The sequence below is a fragment of the Enhydra lutris genome, unplaced genomic scaffold (assembly GCF_002288905.1).
Source record: "Enhydra lutris kenyoni isolate GAN:26980312 unplaced genomic scaffold, ASM228890v2 scaffoldscaffold12, whole genome shotgun sequence".
Taxonomy (NCBI): domain Eukaryota; kingdom Metazoa; phylum Chordata; class Mammalia; order Carnivora; family Mustelidae; genus Enhydra; species Enhydra lutris.
The window spans coordinates 10,221,572-10,244,649 of record NW_019154096.1 but is presented as its reverse complement, the minus strand read 5'-3'; the positions used below and the strand labels follow the sequence as shown (position 1 = coordinate 10,244,649).

Here is a 23,078-nt window from a genome sequence, read left to right as displayed (position 1 = left end):
GTCTCATTTACTTTTCTCAGCCCTTGACAGAATGACCCAATTAGAGGTTATTGAAATAAGTAAACACTGAAATTAGAGAAAATATTAGAGAGATGAAATGTCTCTTTCAACAATGTAGAGTAGGTTGATGCAGTTCAAGAAGAGCAACTAGGGTTCAAACAGCAATTCAGAAACATACTTAATGAGCGTTTGATTTCTCGGGCGTTGCTCAACATTGACGTGGGGACAAAAACAATCCATAGACACCTGTGCTAGGGAGATGCTGCCCACAGCCAGGTATTTTTGGTTTGTTTGTTTCTGTTTTGTGGGTTTTTGCATCCTGTTGGGAAACCTATTTAGGCAAGCTCTATGTGTATATATGTGTGATTTTTGAGAGATTCAGCGGTCATTGACACCATCATAACGTGTCACTGAGCCAAGTCCATGGAAAACTCAAACTGAACCCATCCTTCCCTCCAGTGTGCTTCTCGCCTTTCTTTTCTCCAGTTCTCAGTCGCCCTTCTGGGCATTTGTTCACAACGTTGGTGGATCCCACGGTGGCACTGATTCCTGGATCAGCAGCCCAGCTCATGCCACTCATCTTTTCTGCTCATGTAAGACCTTCTACTGCCCCTCAGGGCCACTCAATTAGACTGTTCAGTGATGACTGTCCTGCTACTCTGAGTTTATTAAGTGTCTCTGTTGAACACATGGAATACTGATGAGCTCTCTTCAAACTGAACCTGAGACAGGGTGCAGACAAGGCCTTGCCAACTCCACACTGCATGGGGCTGGATCCAGCCCTGGGCCATGGCAGCTCTGCTGGGTACACAGGAGGCACTTGGGATGGTATCCCCACAGGGAAAAGAAAACAGCATTTTAAAAAATATTAATAATGCATTGTGTATATTATATTCATTCATCCATTTGTCTATTCAGGTAGAGCAAGCATATGCAACTTCTATTATGTGCACATCAGATTTCTGTTAATCGCAACTAAGTGATTTCTGAGTGCCAGATGCATACATACTACACACTTGAGTTACATTGCTTATATACATATAATACACATGATATGTGTGTGTGTGTGTGTGTGCATGTTTAAATAGGTTGCTGGTGCTATAGAAAAATACAATCTTTGCAAAGAGCCAGATTTCTAGAAGAGCAAGAAGAAAAAAGGAATTTTCAGCAATGTATATATTCTCTTCTTATTTAAACTGCACAAGAACCCCATGAGATAAATTCTATTATTATTCCTATCTTACAGATGAGGAAATTGAAGCTCTAAGGATAGCAAACTGTCTTGGTTCAGGTCATGGGTCTCCTACATCTTAGGGCCATGATCCTACTTCAGGCAGCATGGCTCAAACTGGCACAGCCTGAACTACTATATTTCAAAGCCTTAGGACAGAGTGCTACAGGACTCAAGAAAGTTGGATAATACAGACCCTGATCCATGGAACCTTAGAGAATCATGGCACTATGATCAATCCCTATTGTCCATTTATTCAATATATATGTTTTAACATCTCTGATGTACCAGTTTCTTGCTAAGTTCTGGAGATGCAAACATCAATAAGGTACATTTTTTGGACCTCATGAATGCTACAGCCTAGTTCGTACAGAACATCAATACAAGGAACAAACAGATTACAAGTATAAGTCAATATACTGTAGGTTGTGAAGGGCGGGAGTTAAAAGGATGTCATTCTTCAAAGTGTGTCGAAGTCTGCGAAAGTCCTAGAAAGATTTTTAGAGTGAGATAGTTTTGAGTTACTTGGAAAATGAGTGACAAGCTGCAATAGATTCAAACCTGATACACGATGCATTGTGTGTGCAGTCCGAGCGAAGGGGAACGTGGGAGGATTAACAGAGGATACTCCTTGGTGGTGTGCAGAGATGGAAGGAGTGGTTAAAGCATGGGCTTGGGAATCAGACAGACCTTCTCCAACTTCTGACACAATCAATGGAGGCATTTTGATGAGTGATGTAACCTCCCTCAGACTCAGATCTCCATCTCTTCAACAAGGGTAATGGTAGCCTGACTGGACTGCTGGTGGAATTAACTGACGTGATGCCTGGGAATGGCTCATGAGGCTTCCTAGCATATGGGCAGTGATTAATACATGCACTTTGGTATAGAATAATTTTCCATTTTCCAATTAAGGTAGACTTCAGGTTTCCTCATAATTATTCAGTATTTATTTGGGTTCTATTTGCCTGAAAACAATAATGCACATACACAATCACCTGCAACATATTAAATGGACCACACCCTCCATAGAAATATCATACACTTTCACCATACTTCTTTTGGGGTACTATACTTCTCTGCAGGGTTTCCTGCACATGGAGCCTGTGGATTTTTTCGCTGTGCTTATTATGGCATCTGGGAGAAGAGAAACCCAGTAAGCATTTGGCTATCTCTACCTTTTCCATATTTTTCTCTTATTTCTCTACCACCTTCAACTCTGCCAGTTTTGAATAGTTCCTTTTTATGTACAGGAACTTCCTTTAGTTCCTTATACCTACTCTTTCTTTGTTTTTGTTTCAATGTTCCAGGATTCATTGTTTATGCATTGACCTTCACTCATGGGAGATGGTGCTCAATGCTTTCTTCTTTGTGTTTTGTTTCCTACATTTTCCCAGCCCTCTCCTCCTTCCTTATTTGTTCTCTTTCCTGTTTCTTTGTCTTCTCTCTGTCCCTCTCTCCCTCTCTCTCACTCCTCCCCTTGCCCTCTTACTGACCTTCCCTCTCTCTCCTTCACTCACTCATTTCCCCCCTCCTCTCCTAGCACTTGCTCTTGTTTTGTTATCTTTCTCCCTCCCTGTAGGTAATTTATATTCCAGAAAGTACAACAAGCACTTTCTTGGCTTTAGTCACTTCATATTCCTAACACTTTGGTCTACATTTAAAAGGTTATCACAACTGGACTTTCAGTCTCATTTATTGCAGAAAAGAATTAGGATAGCATCTTAGGGAAAAAGAAAGAAAAAACTCCCAGAGTGCACACACTGCAATACCTCTAAAGTTTCCTTCTATTATCAAATGAGCGCCTTAGAAGAGATGCCCTCCGATTTCATTTCCAATGATAATGAAGTTTGAAAACATTTTCAATCGCATCTCTAAATTTGTAAGATTTAAATTCAAACTAGGACCTTTGCCAAATAGCATCTGTGAAATTATCAGTTCCAAGGGAGTTCATTTAAATATGTAAAGTGAGATATGGTCTCAGGGGGAGAAAACAACAACAACACAGGACTCCTTAGTGACCTGTGGGCACTGGACCTGAGCCCACACAGGCAGTTGGTACTGGTCACTGAGAGCTCCCCAGCTCCCTCCCATCTGACAACAGAAGTCCTTTTTTTTTTTTTTAATTTATTTTCAGCGTAATAGTATTCATTGTTTTTGCACCACACCCAGTGCTCCATGCAATCCATGCCCTCTCCAATACCCACCACCTGGATCCCCCAACCTCCCACCCCCTGCCCCTTCAAAACGCTCAGATTGTTTTTCAGAGTCCATAGTCTCTCATGGTTCACCTCCCCTTCCAATTTCCCTCAACTCCCTTCTCCTCTCCATCTCCCCTTGTCCTCCATGTTATTTGTTATGCTCCACAAATAAGTGAAACCATATGATAATTGACTCTCTCTGCTTGACTTATTTCACTCAGCATAATCTCTTCCAGTCCCGTCCATGTTGCTACAAAAGTTGGGTATTCATCCTTTCTGATGGAGGCATAATACTCCATAGTGTATATGGACCATATCTTCCTTATCCATTTGTCCGTTGAAGGGCATCTTGGTTCTTTCCACAGTTTGGCAACCATGGCCATTGCTGCTAGAAACATTGGGGTACAGATGGCCCTTCTTTTCACTACATCTGTATCTTTGGGGTAAATACCCAGTAGTGCAATGGCAGGGTCATAGGGAAGCTCTATTTTTAATTTCTTGAGGAATCTCCATAGTGTTCTCCAAAGTGGCTGCACCAACTTGCATTCCTACCAACAGAAGTCCCTTTTCTTAGCCAGGTTCACTGTGGCTTTGGGAGCAGATCTCCCAAAATGTGTGACGTTTGAAGGCAATCACAATGTATTTGTGTTTGTCGTATGATATTAAGTGCCTCATTCCATAACATACACCCCCTCACACACGCATACACACAAACACACACACACAAGCTAACTTATGTAATCAAATCATATGAAAATCAGCTTCTATTTACTGAAAAGTCTTCAAAAGTTTTCCAAGGGCTGTGGTCGTGCTCACATTAAAAGTGACATAACGCAAACAGCCTTGCAAAGAAACTCTTGAATTCTGGATTTTCTACAAGCCCGATCCCATCGGTAGAGATTACTGCAAGGAACAACTGGCCAGTGATGGCACTGCTGATAAGAATAACTAGAAACTGGGGCGCCTGTGTGCCTCAGTGGGTGAAGCACCCAACTCCTGGTTTTGTGATCTTAGGGTCATGGGATCAAGGCTCCCCATCAGTCTCTGTGGGGAGTTGCTTGAAGAGTCTCTCCCTCTGCCTCTCCCTGCACGCTTTCTGTCTCTCAAATAAATTAATTAATTCAAGAAAAACGAATAACTAGAAACTTATGAGAAAGCACTTCAAAAACAGAAAAGGTTCAACCACATCCCCTCAAGACAGTGAGGTGTCAAATAGGGAAGTGTCAGATAATGGTACTCCTTGTTGACCTGGCAGAATGCAGGGTGATATGAAATACTGCAATTTAAGATTGCTGACATGTTTTGGTAGAGTAAATAAATAATGAATAGGTTTTTTTAAAAATCAATGACTTAGAATATGAAAAGCATATTCAGTAGGGTTTGGAAACAACTGAATCTCAGTCAGAATTTTATGCTTATGTGATTCCTACACCGCATCTTCTTTCTTTACATTTTTTTTTCTGAGTTCAAGTTTAGCAACAACAATGAAAGATCAAAAGTGATGCCCCACTACTGTGCAGCTCAGTCAGCCCGCCCCAGAGCACAGCTTAGGCCGTTCTCTCCAGAGGAAGAAAATCTGGCCTCCTCAGCTCCTACAGGAAGGGCCTGTCCTGTCCCATACCATACCTGCACTGAGTCTAAAGTCTTGAGTGTTAACATGGATAATAGTACAAAAGAGATTTTTCATGGCCGCTTATGGCAGCTTGGCCCTAAAATGGCCCAGGGTTCACTTCTTCTTCTTCTTTTTTTTTTTTTTAATAGCACCATGGGTCTCAAGTTCTTTTTTTTTTTTTAAAGATTTTATTTATTTATTTGACAGAGAGATCACAAGTAGGCAGAGAGGCAGGTAGAGAGAGAAAGAGGAGGAAGCAGGTTCCCTGCTGAGCGGAGAGCCCGATGTGGGGCTCAATCCCAGGACGCTGGGGTCATGACCTGAGCTGAAGGCAGAGGCTTTAACCCACTGAGCCATCCAGGCACCCCGGGTCTCAAGTTCTTTATTGTTGAAAGTATTTTTGCATATAGTGCCACTGCAAACAAGACACAGTGAGGGCAGTTTGATTTTTTCCCTATTCCATTTTTTTTTCTTTTCAGCATAACAGTATTCATTGTTTTTGCACCACACCCAGTGCTCCATGCAATCTGTGCCCTCTCTAATACCCACTACCTGGTTCCTCCAACCTCCCACCCCCCATCAAAATGGATAAAAAACCTCAACGTGAGACAAGAATCCATCAGGATCCTAGAGGAGAACATAGGCAGTAACCTCTTCGATATCAGCCACAGCAACTTCTTTCAAGATATGTCTCCAAAGGCAAAAGAAACAAAAACGAAGATGAGCTTTTGGGACTTCATCAAGATCGAAAGCTTCTGCACAGCAAAGGAAACAGTCAACAAAACCAGGATTCACTTCTGCTTAGAGAAATATTCTTTGCTCTTTGGGACAGCGGGCTTGATGGTATCACTGCCAGGCTTCCAGCCAGCTGGGCACACTTCCCCATGGTTTTCAGGAAACTCAACTAGTCTGACTCTCAACCACAGAGCGACCAACAGCGAGGTCTTCACAGCGATCTGTGGAAGGATGCCTTTATCATCAATGATAAAAATGCATGAGATGTCTTCATCAGCCTTTAAGACTCCATAGTCCTGAAGGATGGTACACTTGGGGTGTGATATAAGCGAATGTTCACGGGTCCCTGTCCTCCTTGTTTCTTGGGTATGGTGATCTACACCAGGTGATGGAAACAAGAACCCACAGAAGTACCAATCACTTGACACTTGACTTTCTTAAATCTTTCTGCCCTGTCACTGGAAGCGATGATCTCTATGGGGGCACACAAAGATAAAGTCAAGAGGAAAAAAGAACACAGCATATTTTCCTTTGTAGTCAGAGAGGCTGATGTCTTTGAATGGGCCATCTAGCGTAACAGCCTTGGCTTTGAAGTTGGGGACAAGGTGCTCAATTTTGGCATTTCCTGAAGACATCTTTCTATTGGCAGATTTGAAACAGAACACACCAAAGACCAGTCAGGAAGAAGACCTCTACACCCATATTTTAAATGGAAATTTTTGGAACTATACCAAATTACAAAGATATATTGCTCTAACGGGGGGGGGGGCGGGGAGTCTGTATAAATACGTACATACATATGTACATATGTACATAATTCACTATCTTCAATGAAAGATGTAGAGGAGCAAATGAATTTCAAAAGTATGCACAAAGGGAAAACTACATTCCAACTTCACAGAATCTCAAAATAGACTCTCTTTTCTGTGTGCTGTGTGTATGGCAAATTTGGTGACACATTCATTCGAACATATTAGCAAATTACACTGATCAATTGCATTCTATTATAGAATTTCATTATCTAAAATTAGGAAAAAAGGAAATATCTTTGCTGGTACTTCTGAAATGCATTTCTTAAGTATTTTGTGAATATTCTTTCAGGTTTGAGATTTAGAAATCATTTTGAACAGGTTTGATATAAAAAGTTATTTGAAGAGAAGCTCTTAAAATAAATGAGAAGAAAAAAAAAGCATGTCACTATAGGTCTGTCTAACTTTATCACCATCCCTTCTCTTCCTTCTCATCGGATGGTTACAGTAGATATTTACAAGATATACACTTGGGCCAAAGTCACTTTAGGAAAGACTGATACTTGTATAGGAAATATATTTTGGGTATTACCGAATATGCATTTTTGGCTTTTTGTTTAGTTTCAGTGGATTTTTTTTTTTAAATATAAGGAAATAAGATCATGCAAAATGTACTGGTACCTCTAAACTGACCCATTATGATTACTATTGGTTTGAGACATAATCATCATTGCTTCAGTCAGAGAAATGAATTTTCTATGAATCACAGCATCTCTGATACTGAATGTTTTTTCTAGAAGTCATTAAATATCTGCCAACACCTATGTAATATATCTGAGGCACTAATCACTTTAGTCACTACTCATTTATTTATTTATTCATTCAACACACTTTTGAAGGATTGCTACTATATGCCAGGTACTATAAAAAGTGTTGGGGCAAGGCGTTTGTTCCAGATGGAGGGAATAATGTGTATGGCCCTGTGATCAGAAGTAAGCACAGTATGACAAAGAATCTGAATGAAGGTCAGTGTAAATCAAATGCTAATGGAACTGCAAGGACCAAGGTTTACAGATGGTAATAGTGATAATTTTAGATTTAATTATAAGTGAAGCCATTGGAATTTTAAAAGCAGGAGCAGGGCGCCTGGGTCATTCAGTCAGATAAGCATCTGCCTTTGGCTTAGGTCATGAACCCAGGATCTTGGAATCAAACCCTGCATCAAGCTCCCTGCTCAGCAGGGAGTCTGCTTCTCCCTTGTCCTCTGCCACTCCCCTTGCTTGTGGGCACTCAATCTCTCTCTCTCTTTCTCTGTTGAATAAATAAATGAAATCTTTAGAAGGAAAAGAAAAAAAAAAAACGGGTGAGAGTAGAAGGGAAGGTGTGACAACATGATCCCATTTGTTCTAAGACAGATCACTAGATCTAGTGGGAAGAATGAATTCCTGTAACATCTGATAGAGAAAATAACACATAGACAAGATACACATCTGTGGCATAGTCCAAGCAGAAGATAGTGGTGGTTTAAACGATGAGGGGGTTGGATTAGCTAGGGAAGGAAACTATATATAGAGACTGATGGAGAGATTGGGAGAAAAAAAAAGAAAAAAAATATATAATGTATGTATATATATACACACACACACACACACACACACACGCACACATGATATATGATTTATTAAAAACCAGGAGGGAAGAGAGGAAAATATATATATATACTATGTATATGTATATATATATTCATATCATATATATATAATATGTATATATGTATACATATACACATGCACACATCATGTATGATTTATTAAAAACCAAGAAGGAGGAGAGTAAAGGGAAACAAAGCTGAAGTAAGTAGTCCCAAGAGCAGGACCATTCACTGAGACAGAACCCCTGAAAAGTCCACAGTTAGAAGAGAGATCTTGAGTTTAGTTGCGAGCAAATTGAGTTTGAAAGAGAAATTAGTTGATTCAGAATGATGTTAAATTTTTGCAACAAAAATAGTAACCTTCAATGCTTTGCTATGATTTTTGAAAAAATCACCAGTGTGGTAGAAAATTATCAATTTTTACAATTATTTTGATTTTGTGTTTTGTTGAAAAAAAAGTTTAACTTTGATGGCTCTCTGGATCCTCTACTCAATGTTGTATACAATTTAATGAACTGTTTGTTTTTCTCTATAGGAATGTCCAGTATACAACTGGTAAGGTAACAATTGGTATATTAAAATATATAATTGGTAAGATAACAATTATATATTGGATATTCCTACAAAGAATAATCAACATAATTTTTCTCTCAAGGAAGAAAAAGACATTGGTATTTAATTTGTCAAAACTACCACTTGAAATCAAAATGATGGAGAAATAATGGAACATCTATCTACCATCCTAGAATGCAGAATTTTTCTCTAAAAATTTAGAGTTTGAAGGCCTTTTACTTCCCTTTTAGTATCATAATAGGAGAAAATTTAAATTCTGCTTACAGAAATACCTTTTAACTCTTAACCCATTGATCAAATAAGATTTTAAGAATCTAAGACCAAAGGATATGTGTATTCATCCTCATAGACTCATTCTTTGAAGTCATGTTTGTCTGAATTTCTATACATTGTGTTACGAACTATGGAAATTTAAAATAATTTTAAGTTTTGTGGAGACTGCATTATATATTATTTATAATTTATCAATCATTAATAAATTATAATAAATTTATCGATAATATTAATGGTTTATTAATAAATTTTATTAATAAATGCATATATGTGAATTTTAAATTAAATATAAGGAAAATGATCGTGTATAATTTTCCATATTTGTGTAATTCAGTAGGGAAATATCAAATATGACTATTAATTTTGAAAGATTAAAATACTCCATAGCAGTATTTGTTCTCCTCAAGGGATGCAAGGGATAAAGGACAGCAGGCCCTCTGTTATAGGGACACAAGTATGCAAAACGGAAGCTGGGCACCATCCTAATCCCATTAGTTATCTCATTTCCCCCTTTTTCCTCTATTGTTCCTATTCATGTGAATTTTTACTTGAGAACATTAGGATTTTAATTATTATTAAATGCCCTTACTGAAGACAACCAAATATACTCCAGGTATATTAACACTGTGCAGAGATTCCTGGGACAGATTTCTTTCCCCACAGTTCAAATTTCAGTTTTGAAAGAAAAATCTAATTTACAAATCTGTCAAGTATGTAGACCATAGCCTCTTCTTCTGAACATACTCATTAGATTGTAATCAAATATAAGGGTGAAATGCATAGTTTCTCCTTGAATTTGGTGCCCCAGCCTAGTCTCATGAATGTATGTCTAAAACTTATGGTTGTAAGAAGCTGAAAAAAAATTTGTGTGTGTGTGTGTGTGTGTGTGAGAGAGAGAGAGACCCTGAATCCCTAGAGTCTAAGTAGCTCTATTGCATTATGAAAGTTATAAAATGTGACACAGAGGGAAGAATGAAGTAGTCCCCCACCTCCAGGAAGAACCAGAATAACATGAAGATATTAAGCACCTCTGTGAATAAAATATCACTTTAAAAAATAAATTTGATTAAGTTAACATATAGTGTATTATTAGTTTCAGAGATAGAATTTACATCAGTTGCACATAACACCCAGTGCTCACTCCATCACATGTCCTCCTTAATGTCCATCACTCAGTTATCCCATTCCCTACCCACCTTCCCTCCAGCAACCCTATTTCATTTCCTAAAGTTAAGAGTCTCTTATAGTTTGCCTGCCTCTCTGTTTTTATCTTATTTTTCCTTCCCTTCCCCTATGTTCATCTGTTTTGTTCCTTAAGTTCCACATCTGAGTGAAATAATATGTATTTGTCTTTCTCTGACTGGCTTATTTCACTTAGCACAATAACCTCTAGTTCCATCCAAGTCATTGCAAATGGCCAGATTTCCTTCATTTTGATGACTGAGTAATATTCTGTTATCTGTGTATACCACATCTTTTTTATCCATTCATTTGTTGATGGACATCTGGGCTCTTTCCATAGTTTAGCAGTTTAGCACTGCTGTTAGAAACATTTGGATGCATTAATTCATTCAAATCACTATATTTGTATCCTTTGGGTAAATATCCAAAGTAGTAGTACAATTGCCAGGTCATAGGGTAGATCTATTTTGAACTTTTTGAGGAATCTCCATACTGTTTTCTACAATGGTTGTACCAGTTTGCATTCCCACCAGTAATATAAGAAAGGGTCCCCTTTCTCCACATACTCACCAATATCTGTTCTTTCCTGAGCTTTTAATTTTGGCCATTGCGACAGATGAGAGGTGGTATCTCATTACGATTTTAATTTGTATTTTCCTGGTAATGACTGATGTTGAGCATTTTTTCATGTGTCTCTTGGCCATCTGGATGTCTTCTGTGGAAAAATGTCTGTTCATGTCTTCTGCCCATTTCTTGTCTGGATTTTTTGTTTGTTTTTTGGGTGTTGAGTTTGATAAGTTCTTTATAGATTTTGGATATTAGCCCTTTATCTGATATGTCACTTGCAAATATCTTCTCCCATAAAATATCACTTTGATGCTTGAAGAGTTGCAAAATTGTGAACAGTGAGAGAGAGTCTCAGTATGGACAACAGTGAGGCACAGTGCTTCCTGGAAATCATAGGACTGAGGTGATCCCCTCAGTGACTTTGATAGCAGAGGATCAATAACTAAGACCACTTATATAAGACTATTTTGCCAAGAGGATATCCAGCATTGACAAGGCTAAGATTTGAGAAGACATAAGATGAATGATCTTGAAAAAAGTCACTTCCCCTGTCTGGGAAACACTTTCCTCATCTGTTACATGAACAGATTAATTGAAAATAACTCTTTCATAGGAGATTTTTGTAATAAACTAGTTAGTCAAAGTGACCTGGATATTGTTGATGTAGTAGGTCCTTGCCTGCTTCAGATGTTCTATATATAGATCTATATATATAGATCTATATATAACCTCTTATGTCCATGGTGCTGAGTAAAATGGGCTGACGATATCCTGAAACTTGATTGTTTCAATACCATAGTTATTGAGTTCATGACACACACCAGATAATTTACTATCCTACTTGGGATAAAAAGAGTAAAACCTCCCCAAACATTCCACATGCTATTTTCCAGAATCTGAGTATATTATCTTACATGGAAAAGGACAATTCAGATTTCAGGAAAAATTAAGTTAGCTAATCTGCTGACTTTAAAATAAAAGGATTATGCAGAATGTACGCAATGTAATAACTAGGGTTCTTAAAAGTGGAAAACTGAAACAGTTGAATTCTGCATGGGAGGGAAATGTGAGTGTGGAAGAAGTGAGAGGGATATGCTATGAGAAGAAATTATCTGGCTGTTACTACCTTTCAGGATGGGGGAAGGACCATGAGCCAGGAGAAGTGGACAGTATCTAGAAGATAGGAAAGACAAGGAACTAAATTTTTCTATAGACCCTAGGAAGAGAACACAACCCTGTCCACACCTTGATTTTAAGCCAATGAGACTATGTCTTACAGAACTGTTGTTCTGAGCCACATAGTCTTGGTGACTGGTTACAATAGCCATAGAAAACTAACATATCTCTTAAAGATTTTACAGCATAGTTAGGGGCACAGACCAGAAAACTCATAAATCTGTCACAGTGGCATTTACAGTGTATTATAGGAAAACAAGATCACTAACTAAATCATTCTGGAGTTAGCTGTGTTCAGTTGTTTTTGTAAAGAACAGTTCTAAGTTGAGAACTGAATAAGAGTAGGATAAGCAGAGGCAGAGATACATGATAGAGAATGAAACAGCTCAGATAGTGGAAGTAGCATTTGCTATGATGGGAAGGTTCGAAGGACTTTCATACACTTGGAAGGATGGCAGCTTACAGAACCCCTGTTTACTTATATTTTACCATCATATGTCTCACTGTAGCCACAGTTTTCCTTTAAATGATTTTGCATCAAACAACCAAACACTTGGCCCTATTTCTTACTATAATAGGTCTATAATAATTGCAGACTTGTGTTTCTTATTCATAAGTTATAAAATTAAAGGCTTTTAAAATATTATATTATGTAGATGTGGGCCTCTTTATAGCTCTCTGTCACTCCTGGTATTAATTCTAAAAAGAAGAAAAGCAATACTAGGTTGTTAACCTTGCACTCTTACTTAGATCCTTTGTCAGTTTCGCTCACCTTTCTTCTTTCTGTTCTTTACATTTCAGAGACTCAACCTAAAGGCTTAAAGCATCCTACATTTTTAAGATATGCGACTTCTTGAAAATATATTTGTTTAGGATAGCTTCGTCATTTGTCAACTTCATTCATGACGTGTATGAATTTCAGATCAGAGGGAAAATGTGATATATCCCGATTAAATGCAATTTAGTTGTATAGTGCACAGAGACCTGAGATGGCTGTCGTTAGCAAGGTCTGCCTACAAGTATGGCCCTTGTGTGGCATCTGGAAGAGAGATTACCTCCTGGAGTGGAGTGGAGGGGGTGAGGCCCTAGAGAGGTGCAGGTGCATGGTATCAGTACTATTGTAGTTCCTGGATTGGCCAAGTTGGCAGTGGTCATTACATTCTATAAATACATACTTTTTAAGAAGAGCCCTGTTTACTTGGTAATGATGATAGGGTATAATAAACTGGTTATTAAATCAGGGTATTAAATAGAATGTTAATAAACTGATTTACGATTAGTCTAATAAAGTACATTTCAGATCTAACTAAAATGTTAACAATGGAGGAAAAGGCTTTGGAAACAGATTCATATTTTATTCTGAGAATTACTGGATTAATGACTTTATATTGATTAACTGGACTTTATCACTCTGAACTTCACCTTCAATAACAACTGTTGATAAGGATTCTCTCAGAATGTTTTTTTGAGGGAGGTCAGCCATTAGACCTAATACCAAATATTTCTGGTTCTCCATATGGGCACATTATAGGACTGCACTTCCGCAGGTGTTCTGTTTTTGTTTTCTTAAAATGATGTCTAATCATGATATTTGTGATTAAAAGTGCAATTATGAAACTCAGTTCTGAAAGAAAAATTTAAGTGCCAGTGTATAATTTGCCACATTTCCTTCTGTCTGCTGAGCTGTCATTCTTTGCTTCTGCCAGTCTGCTCTTCTGAGCAGCTTTGATAGCAGAACCGTTTGGATATGGAGAATGAACAAGAATATATGCTTTCTGTTGTTTTAAGCCTGTTTTATTTCTTTTTGTTTGTCACTACAGCATATCTTTGCTTATTCTAACTGATGAATTTTTATTTATTTATTTATTTGATAGACAGAGATCACAAGTAGGCAGAGAGGCAGACAGAGAGAGGAAGAGAAGCAGGACTCCCGCTGAGCAGAGAGCCCGAGGCAGGGCTCGATCCCAGGACCCTGGAATCATGACCTGAGCCGAAAGCAGAGGCTTTAACCCACTGAGCCACCCAGGCACCCCTAACTGATGAATTTTTTAAAAAAATTAAACACATAATGTATTATTTGTTTCAGGGGTACAGATCAGTGAATCATCAATCTTACACAATTCACAGCTCTCAGCATAGCACATACCCTCCCCAATGTCCATCCCCAGCCACCCCATCTCTTCCCCACTGCCCTCCAGCAACCTTCAGTTTGTTTCCTGAAATTAAGATTAAGATTAATTAAAGATTTTATTTATTTATTTGACAGAGAGAGATCACAAGTAGGCAAAGAGGCAGGCAGAGTGAGGGGGGAATCAGGCTCTCCACTGAGCAGAGAGCCTGATGCGGAGCTCGATCCCAGGACCCTGAGATCATGACCTGAGCCAAAGGCAGAGGCTTAACCCACTGAACCACCTAGGAGCCCCACGAGTCTCTTATGGTTTGTCTCCCTCTCTGGTTTCATCTTGTTTCATTTTTCCATCCCCTCCCCTATAATCCTGTCTTGTTTCTTAAATTCCTCCTATCAGTGAGATCATATGATAATTGTCTTTTTCTGATTGACTTATTTCACTTAGCATAATACCCTCTAGTTCCATCCATGTCATTGCAATGGCAAGATTTCTTTTTTTTTTGATGGCTGCATAATATTTCATTGTGTGTGTGTGTGTACACATACCACATCTTCTTTATCCATTCATATATGGATATATATATATCACATCTTTTCATCTGTTGATGGCCATCTAGGCACTTTCCATATTTTGGGGCTATTGTGGACATTGCTGCTATAAACATAAAATTTTTATTAAAGGAAATAAAATAATACAGTACACCCAGCATAATGCTTAATGTATTAAAAGTGATTAACAAATATTAGTAATTATATTATTCTGTTTTCCACTTATGTAACAGCTCTAGCAGAATACCACATAGAATGGGTAAAGTTTGGTAAGCAAAATGTTAGAGAATTTCTCCATACATGGAGAAGCATATACACCTGAATGATGGATCGGGAGCCATTAAATACAAATTCTATAACCATTTTTTGCCTGGAGCTGTCTTTTTATTACTTGAATTGTTAAAGCAAATTTCAACTAAATAACTGTGTTTTACATGAATTTCTTAAATTTATCTTTTTCTACCTCATAGTCAGGAAAGCAAGTCCCAGAATGATTGATTCATTCATAAAATGAGATTATTTTTATAAATTTTAAAAAGAAACTGAACAGTATATTGTTTAGGCATACTTACATATATTATTTTTTAGCAAGGGAAAATCGAAACATGAGATTCTGGTGAATGATAATCTGGCCATAGGAGTTCAGTGGTGAGTTCATGACTGGAAATCTTTATCTTCCTAAAGAGGCTAGTTACACTTAGAAATCTCCTTTAAAAACAAACAAATAAACCAAAAAACCCTCCATAAATAAATAAATAAATAAATGAAAGAAAGAAAGAAGTTAATTAATTTAAAAAGCCCTCCATTTTGGGCTTGTTATCCAAAGTAGTAATGCTAGTTATTTTATGGTATCTTAAAAGTGTAGAGTATAAGAAACTATAGTTTTATAAATGTAAAGAAGCTTACTATGTGTCTTTTAAATTTCACTGAGGATCAAGTGTTTGTTTTAGCATATCCATAGCCGAAGCAGTTGGAAGACAGCATGTACGTACAGGCATCTTTCAAATTCACTGTCTTAATTACCAAAATTAAAAGAAAACACATAAATTTTCTTCTTAGTCTCTTCCTGTAGTTTATTTTCCTTCTCATTATTCTCATCCTTTTTAAAGAAAATTTACAGAGCCCTGAATCATAGACCAAGAACACAGCTGCCACTTAGATGAACAAATAAATAACTGCATTTTTCACATAAGAATGTGTAATTTTGGACAAAATGCAGTGAATCCAGGGGCTTATACTATCCTCAAGAACTAAATAAGTAAAATATTCTTCATTTTTCATCACTGTAACAAATCAAAACTGCTGTTGACTTTAACAAAAGAACAATTTTGAAATTTTAATCATTTTTACATGTTTTTATTTGCTATACTGACAGGTCATATAAAGAACATCCCTAAGGAGAAACGCCTGGGTGGCTCAGTTGGTTAAGTGTCCGACTCTTGATTTCAGCTTGGATTGTGGTCTTGGGGTTGTGAGATCAAGCCCTGCATCAGGCTTCATGCTGGGCATAGAGTCTGTTTGAGATTCTCTCTCTCCCTGTCCCTTTACCCTCCACCCCTCCCCAAAAGAACATTCTTAAGGATATAAAACAATGTCAAGATCTCATAATTTTGCTTATAAATAGTTCCATTCCCTTGGAATGTAATATTGCTGTTGTTCTTAATAAGAATAATGCACGTATATGATACAAGTATATAGGCATGAGGAGTCCTCTGAGTCTCTGAGTTCAGTTTCTGTGGACAGAAAGAAACTGAAAGCATAGATGGTATTTGTGGAGGTGAAGAGTGGCTCAGAGGAGACAGAGGCATGGTTGGTGTGTGGGCATCTTAGGACATCAGGGGATATATGGACTCATGGACAGTTCTGGCTGCCTTATTTATCAGTCCTCATGAAATCTCTCTGTCTATATTCTTTTTATGACTTAAATTCAGTTTTCATGTTCTACATGTTTGTTGTGGAGCGATCTCTACACAGTGAGTATATTCATCTGGTTAGAGACAATTGGTCTATAGGTACTCCTTATTTTCTGAAACTGTGGACATCACAGAGAGCACCATTTCCCTCAGAAGGTCAGTATTTGTGTGGACAGTTAGACTCTGTACTGGCCTGTCTCCTTGCTCTGCCTTTTGCTTGTCAGTCCCCTTCTGATATGGTCAAGGCATTCTCCACTGAAAGTTGCTCTGAGTTCTCTCCAGTCCCCCCACTGAATTCAGAGGTGCCCTACCAAGCGCATCGCCTCCCTTCTCTGCCCAACCTAGACAGTGTGCTCAACAACCAACCTTCTTCCCTCTCTGACAACACTGTCCCCCTTTATAGAACAAATTCACCAACTTCGGGATCATGCAAATCTCTTAGATGAATGATTAGCTCAACTTCTGAAAAGAATCAGAATTTTAGAAGGAAAAGAGTTCAAGATCTGGCTAGAATGCAGTATTCTTTGCCTCTCACAAAATAATATGCCTACTAATCAGGGCATCCAGGAGAAAGTACTCAGTGGACGCCCCTCCACTTCTTATGTGGCTGTCTGACCTTTGGGTTTATCCATGCTCCCTTCTTCAGGTTACTCCATTTAAACAAATTTGATATAACTCTTTCCACAGGAAGTTGTCTCATTTCCTGGACCTTCTCCAGTCTTCCTACTCATCATGGTATTAAACCAAATACAATTTGGAACCAAAGCTCAGCCTTTAATCTGGTGACCAGAGATTCTCATTGAGTTATAATTTCATTTGAGCAAGTGAGAATATACTTTCCCCTTCCTGCTTCCTTTTTATATTCCCATAGCCACCTATTCAGTGCCTATCCTAGTTGACCTATAATGTATACACAGTTCTCCCAAAAAACTTTGAATATTTTTCCTTGAAACTTACAGTCCCAATGCTTTTGAGGCAAAATCTAGGTAGGTCTGATTTTACAATCTATAGCATATTTTTTTAATTTGAAAATTTCAGATAAGTGATTAATAAGTCTATGTCTACTCTTTTAATCCAATCTTGGGGAAAGTACAAATTCTTATATTTTCCCTCAGAATGGAAGATTCAAGAACAAAGATGCCAGTATCCCTCATCCTCACACCACATTTCAAATACCTTCCCTTTAATGTAGGGTTGTTGCTTTATATCCTTCTCCATTATTTCTACAAGGTTTTAAAAAATATTTAATTAAATGTAACACACAAATAGTAGCTAAAATTTTATTAGAAACCAAAAACTCTTAGGTCATCCTGATTAAGAAGATGGATTTTTAATGTGGTTCACATTTTAACTCATGAAGGCCAATGCAGGCAGGTTAGTGTTTTAGAGAACAGATGCTTGATTTTAAGAACCCCAAATATGGCATTGTTTAAATCTCACTAGGAAAAAAAAAAAAAAGTTGGTTGACATTTCCCCTCACGAATATTAAAATAATGACAGTGACCCACATCCATTTAGAGTATAAGTGGGGCAGAAAATAAAATTAATGATTTTATTTTTAACCTGCTTCTTTAGGGGAGATGAAGAGTTATGAATAATCAGAGAAACACATCTATCTGTGTGTAAGAAGAAGATATTTAGGAATCCTGAAAGGAACTTACATGTTACTGCTTTCTCCCCATCACTTTCATATGCAGACTGAAAGACCTGCTTTCAGGGGTTGGTGTGGCTAGTGCTCATTTACCGAGATCAGAAATCATCATTTCCATTCATCCACATCTCATAAAAAATGCTGTGATAGAGGCCAGTAAACCAGTAATAATTGTATGACAGATACTAGCATACCACTAACAAAAATGAATATAATTTTATGCCCCTCATAGCTTGAATTTAATGGATGTGCCTTTGTAATTATTTTAGGGTATTAAAATTCAGCTGTACTGAATGTTGTTTAAATAACTATTGATGATATGATTTTTCTGTGATTGAATGCACATGTAAATAACTGATAAAATCATGTAGTACATTATATCTTTAGTTGTTTTCCCAGAACAAGTAATATAGTATTTAGTCACTTTAGTGATAGTTTCAAATCCTTTAAGTCAAAATAAAATATGGAATCTGACAGAAATTTGAAGAAATGTAATGAAAATTGAAGGAATACAACCACTGAAAGGCTTTGTGATTTGACTGGATTAAATTTTTTAAAAGATTTTTATTTTTTTACTTGATACAGAGAAAGAAAGAGATCACAAGTAGGCGGAGAGGCAGGCAGAGAGAGGGAGGGAAGCACGCTTCCTGCTGAGCAGAGAGACCGATGCAGGACTCGATCCCAGCACCCTGAGATCATGACCTGAACTGAAGATAGAGGCTTAACCCACTGATCCACCCAGTCACCCCTGGATAATTTTTTTTTTAATGTAGGATTATTTCATCCTGTTTTTGATCATTTGATATCCAAGAGGTACTCAATCTAATCTCTAAAATTATAATAGTCACCATTTATACCACATTCTTTTATTTATTTCCTTCTTAATTGCTTAAGTCAGATTTGAAAAGCAACCTGGATCTCCTCTCTTCATCACTTCTCCTGTATGTAGACCCTTTTACATATTCATTCTGTTGACTCTACTTGTTAGTTATTTGTTGCATCAGTTCCTTTCTACATGTGTTGCTATTTTAGTTGTCTAGTTTAGTTTAGTTTTATTAGTTCAATTAGCCAACATAGTACATCATTAGTTTTTGGTGTAGTATTCAGCGATTCATTAGTTGTGTGTAATACCCTTTGCTCATCACCACACATGCCCTCCTTAATACCCATCACCCAGTTACCCCCTCCCCCCCACCCCTCCCTCTGTAACCTTCAGTTTGGTTCCCGGAGTCCAGAGTCTCTCATGGTTTGTCTCTCTCTCTGATTGCTTCCCCTTCAGTTTTCCCTCCCTTCCCCTGTGGTCCTCCACACTATTCCTTATGTCCCACATATGAGTGAAACCATATGATAATTGTCTTTCTGTGTTTGACTTATTTCACTTAGCATAATCTCCTCCAGTCTCATCCATGTTGATGCAAATGGTGGGTATTCATCCTTTCTGTTGGCTGAGGAATATTCCATTGTTTGTATGAACCACATCTTCTTTACCCATTCATCTGTTGAAGGGGATCTCAGTTCCTTCCACAGTTTGACTGTTGTGGACATTGCTGCTATGAACATTGGGGTGCATGTGCCCCTTCTTTTCACTACATCTCTATCTTTGGGGTAAATACCTAGTAGCATAATTCCTGGGTCATAGGGTAGCTCTATTTTTAACTTCTTGAGGAACCTCCATACTGTTTTCCAGAGTGGCTATACCAGTTTGCATTCCCACCAACAGTATAAGAGGGTTCCCCTTTCTCCATATCCTCATCAACATTTGTTGTTCCATTTTGGCCTTGCTAGTTTATTAGTTAAGATTCCATGTTCTGACTTGCTTCCTCAAACTTACACTGTTTTCTCAGAACACTCTTTCTGAAAAACAAACACTACAAAAGTAATTTAAAAATGGTTAAATCTACTAGCCTGGTCTGTAAAGTGGTTCGTATTCAAACTCACCTACTCAACTTTTAACTGATTAACATACATGCCAGTCAAGAATTACTAAAACAAAACATGCATCTCAAGCCTCAGTGTCTTTCATAGAGTCAGTCTAGCATCTTGTTCATCCTCAAAGAACCAGCTCAGGCTTCCTTCCCTAGAAGCTTTCCTTTATATCCATTCCTTGCAGAGTTCTGCAAACTCTGCTTCATCTGTCTAGTGTGCCTTGCAATCAACACACCATGTATCATACTAGATAACTCATCTGTTTTCCCAACTTTTGGACTATCCAAACCTTTAAGGTAAGAACTGGGTCATATTTATCTTTATAGATGGGTATTTTGTAGGAAGCTCACTCTGCAACCCAGTATACCTTTAAGGACTACTTATTTTGCCTGTTGGCTTGGCTGTTAGACCTCCATGCAAGATTTTTTCCATCTGTTTGAGCTAATATCTCTATGGCTGGAATCATGAAATTGCTTATTTTTTGTACCTGTCCTCTGTAGCTGACCTTTCAATATGGATTCAGTTCTTGTTACTGTTGTGCCCTCTTGGGTATGATTATTTAGACTGTTCCTTTTTCTTGAGCTTTTCAACGTTCATTCTTGGCAATGTGACCATTAAGTCTATTTTTGCTCCTATATAAACTTCAGTCTGAGTCTCATTCCCTTGCTAGATAGACAAATTGCACACCCACAAGTATACCAATATGTGTTGGTATATGTGTTGAAAGAGTGTTGAAAGAGTTAATGGTTAGATGAAAGTATGTGTGTGTTTAAACATATCCTAATGCCTGAATATTTGCCCTAATTCCAGAGGCAATGTTATTTTTCATCACTTAAAAAAAAATTCCTCTTCCAGTACATAAACAAGAAGAAAAACAAATCATTGAAGCTATGAGTTTGTATTTTCGCTCATTCCTTTGAGAGAAAACTGCACAGATATCAAATCCCTAGTTTTATTTTTTAGACATGCTTTATAACATTCCAAACATTGAGTACAGATAACAAACAATAATAATTAATCAAAGTTGATTTTAGTTGCCTGAAGCATTATCTGTGAGGAAAATGGCATAGCAAATGTTCTCATAAAAATGTGCTGCTAATGTGTCATTGAAATACAAGACAAATACAAAAGATTAAGGATTTCCCCCATACATATCTTTTGTTTCAACCTTTTCTATTGGTTGATTCTTTGCCAGGTCTTGACAGTTTTGTTTTTGTGTTCATTTTTTTCTACAAACACAGTCGATTTTTCTAACATTCCAGATTTATTACATTTCCATCCAACTCTTCATCCCTTCTCTTTTTGTCTAGCCTTGGTCAGCCTTAGAAGAAAAGAATACTCAAAGACAGAAGCTGACTTCCATGAAAACATGCTGATAATAAAACCCCTCACTTGCCATATGCAATGAATTTTTGTGAAGTGTTAGGTCCCTGAAGGAGAAATTAATGTGTTTAACCAGCAATATGCTGCGGAGGTGGCCAAAACACGAGCCATCTTGTTCTTGCCAGTGGAAGGCTCTTTTCACTTGGTTCCAACATGTTGGCCGTCAGCTCCTAATGCCCTCTCAGGAAGAACAATCACTGTTGTTGCTTTTTGGACAGGGGGACAGGGCGCATCTAATTTCATGCAGAGCAACCCCACGTTCTTTGTCTTCATAGAAGCAAAGAACGAACTGTTTAACTTGCCAACTGAATGGTTTGTGTGTTTCTGAGCAAAGGTAGCCTATGTAATGGCTTATATTCAATGTGAAAAAGTGCCCCAAGGAGACCAAGTAGGTTAAAAAAGAGGATGTTTGCTTACCTACAACCCACCCAGTGTCGTAATTCTCCATATACTAGAAAAATGTGTTGCTTTCTATGCAAAACTCTTTAATCTGTTTTCCACTCATAACCTCCTTCAAAAGATATGGCAAAATTCCATTAATCTGTGAAAAAAGGTATCTCTCAAGTATATTAAGAAAAGCCAAATAACTTGTTAAATAGGGTGCATGCTGATGGCAGCTAGTAATTTTAATTTGTAGTTTTGAATTGATTTCTTTTTCTGAGAAAGAATTACTTTAAAAGCTGCTAAGATGTGTCCCACCTGTTTAGTTGCTGGCCCACTTAGAGAGAGCTTCCATTCAAACTCAGGTTAGAGTTATTAATCTTTAGAAGTAAAATTTAATAAATATTAAAAATATTAAACCAGTCCAGTTCTATGAAAGCAGATGCACACACACACACACACACTATACCTACATAATTTTTCAAATGTAGGAAAGGCAACAGTAAATGAGATTACAATGATATGCAGTGATAATAGGACTTATGAATGATCACAAATAACTATTTTCCAGATTTTTACTAGACTCTTCATATCTATTAATTTGTAATTCTAATTAAAGTGTTATAAACACCTGAGGCTTATAGAGACTATGCAATCCAGGCTTACGGGTTGAGACAAACACCATAAAAAGGAAGGTATATCCTCTTCTTAAGCCCCTGAGATTCTACCACAAACCACACCAAGCCACTCTCTGCTTGCTTGCAGATGTGTTCAATCAGTATTGGCAATAAACAAACAAACAACAACCAAAAAGTAGATTCATGGCCACATAACAAGATTCTCTATGGATATCAGTTTTCATCACATTTATTAAATATAACTAGTGTTAAATGATTTAAAAATTCTATTTTGTCTTTAAAACATTTTCTGCTGTATCCATTCAAATACAATTTGGACTCCATTTGAGCTTTATAAGTTAAGTTCGGCAAAGTAAAATATTTATATTTTATTTAAATGTTTTAATTATGAATTTCTAAATACCACTTTTCTTCATGGAAAATAAGGACTTTTTATCTTGTAAAAGACTCCCTACATTTAAGATTCTGTTATGCATTGATAAATATATTCTACATTATATAAAGGGGCGTAATTTTCCCTCTGCTTATTAGTGTTGTTTTTATTCCTGCTAAAACATCA

The 23,078-nt window shown here is 37.4% G+C and overlaps 1 protein-coding gene and 1 pseudogene across 4 annotated transcripts in view; one reads left to right on the top strand and one right to left on the bottom strand.

Moving 5' to 3' along the window:
- Positions 1–23,078, top strand: part of LOC111144760 (protocadherin related 15) — an 817,855-nt gene that overhangs the window by 9,136 nt on the left and 785,641 nt on the right. The gene's annotated exons all lie outside the window — the stretch shown is intronic.
- Positions 5,836–6,414, bottom strand: LOC111144762 (annotated as a pseudogene).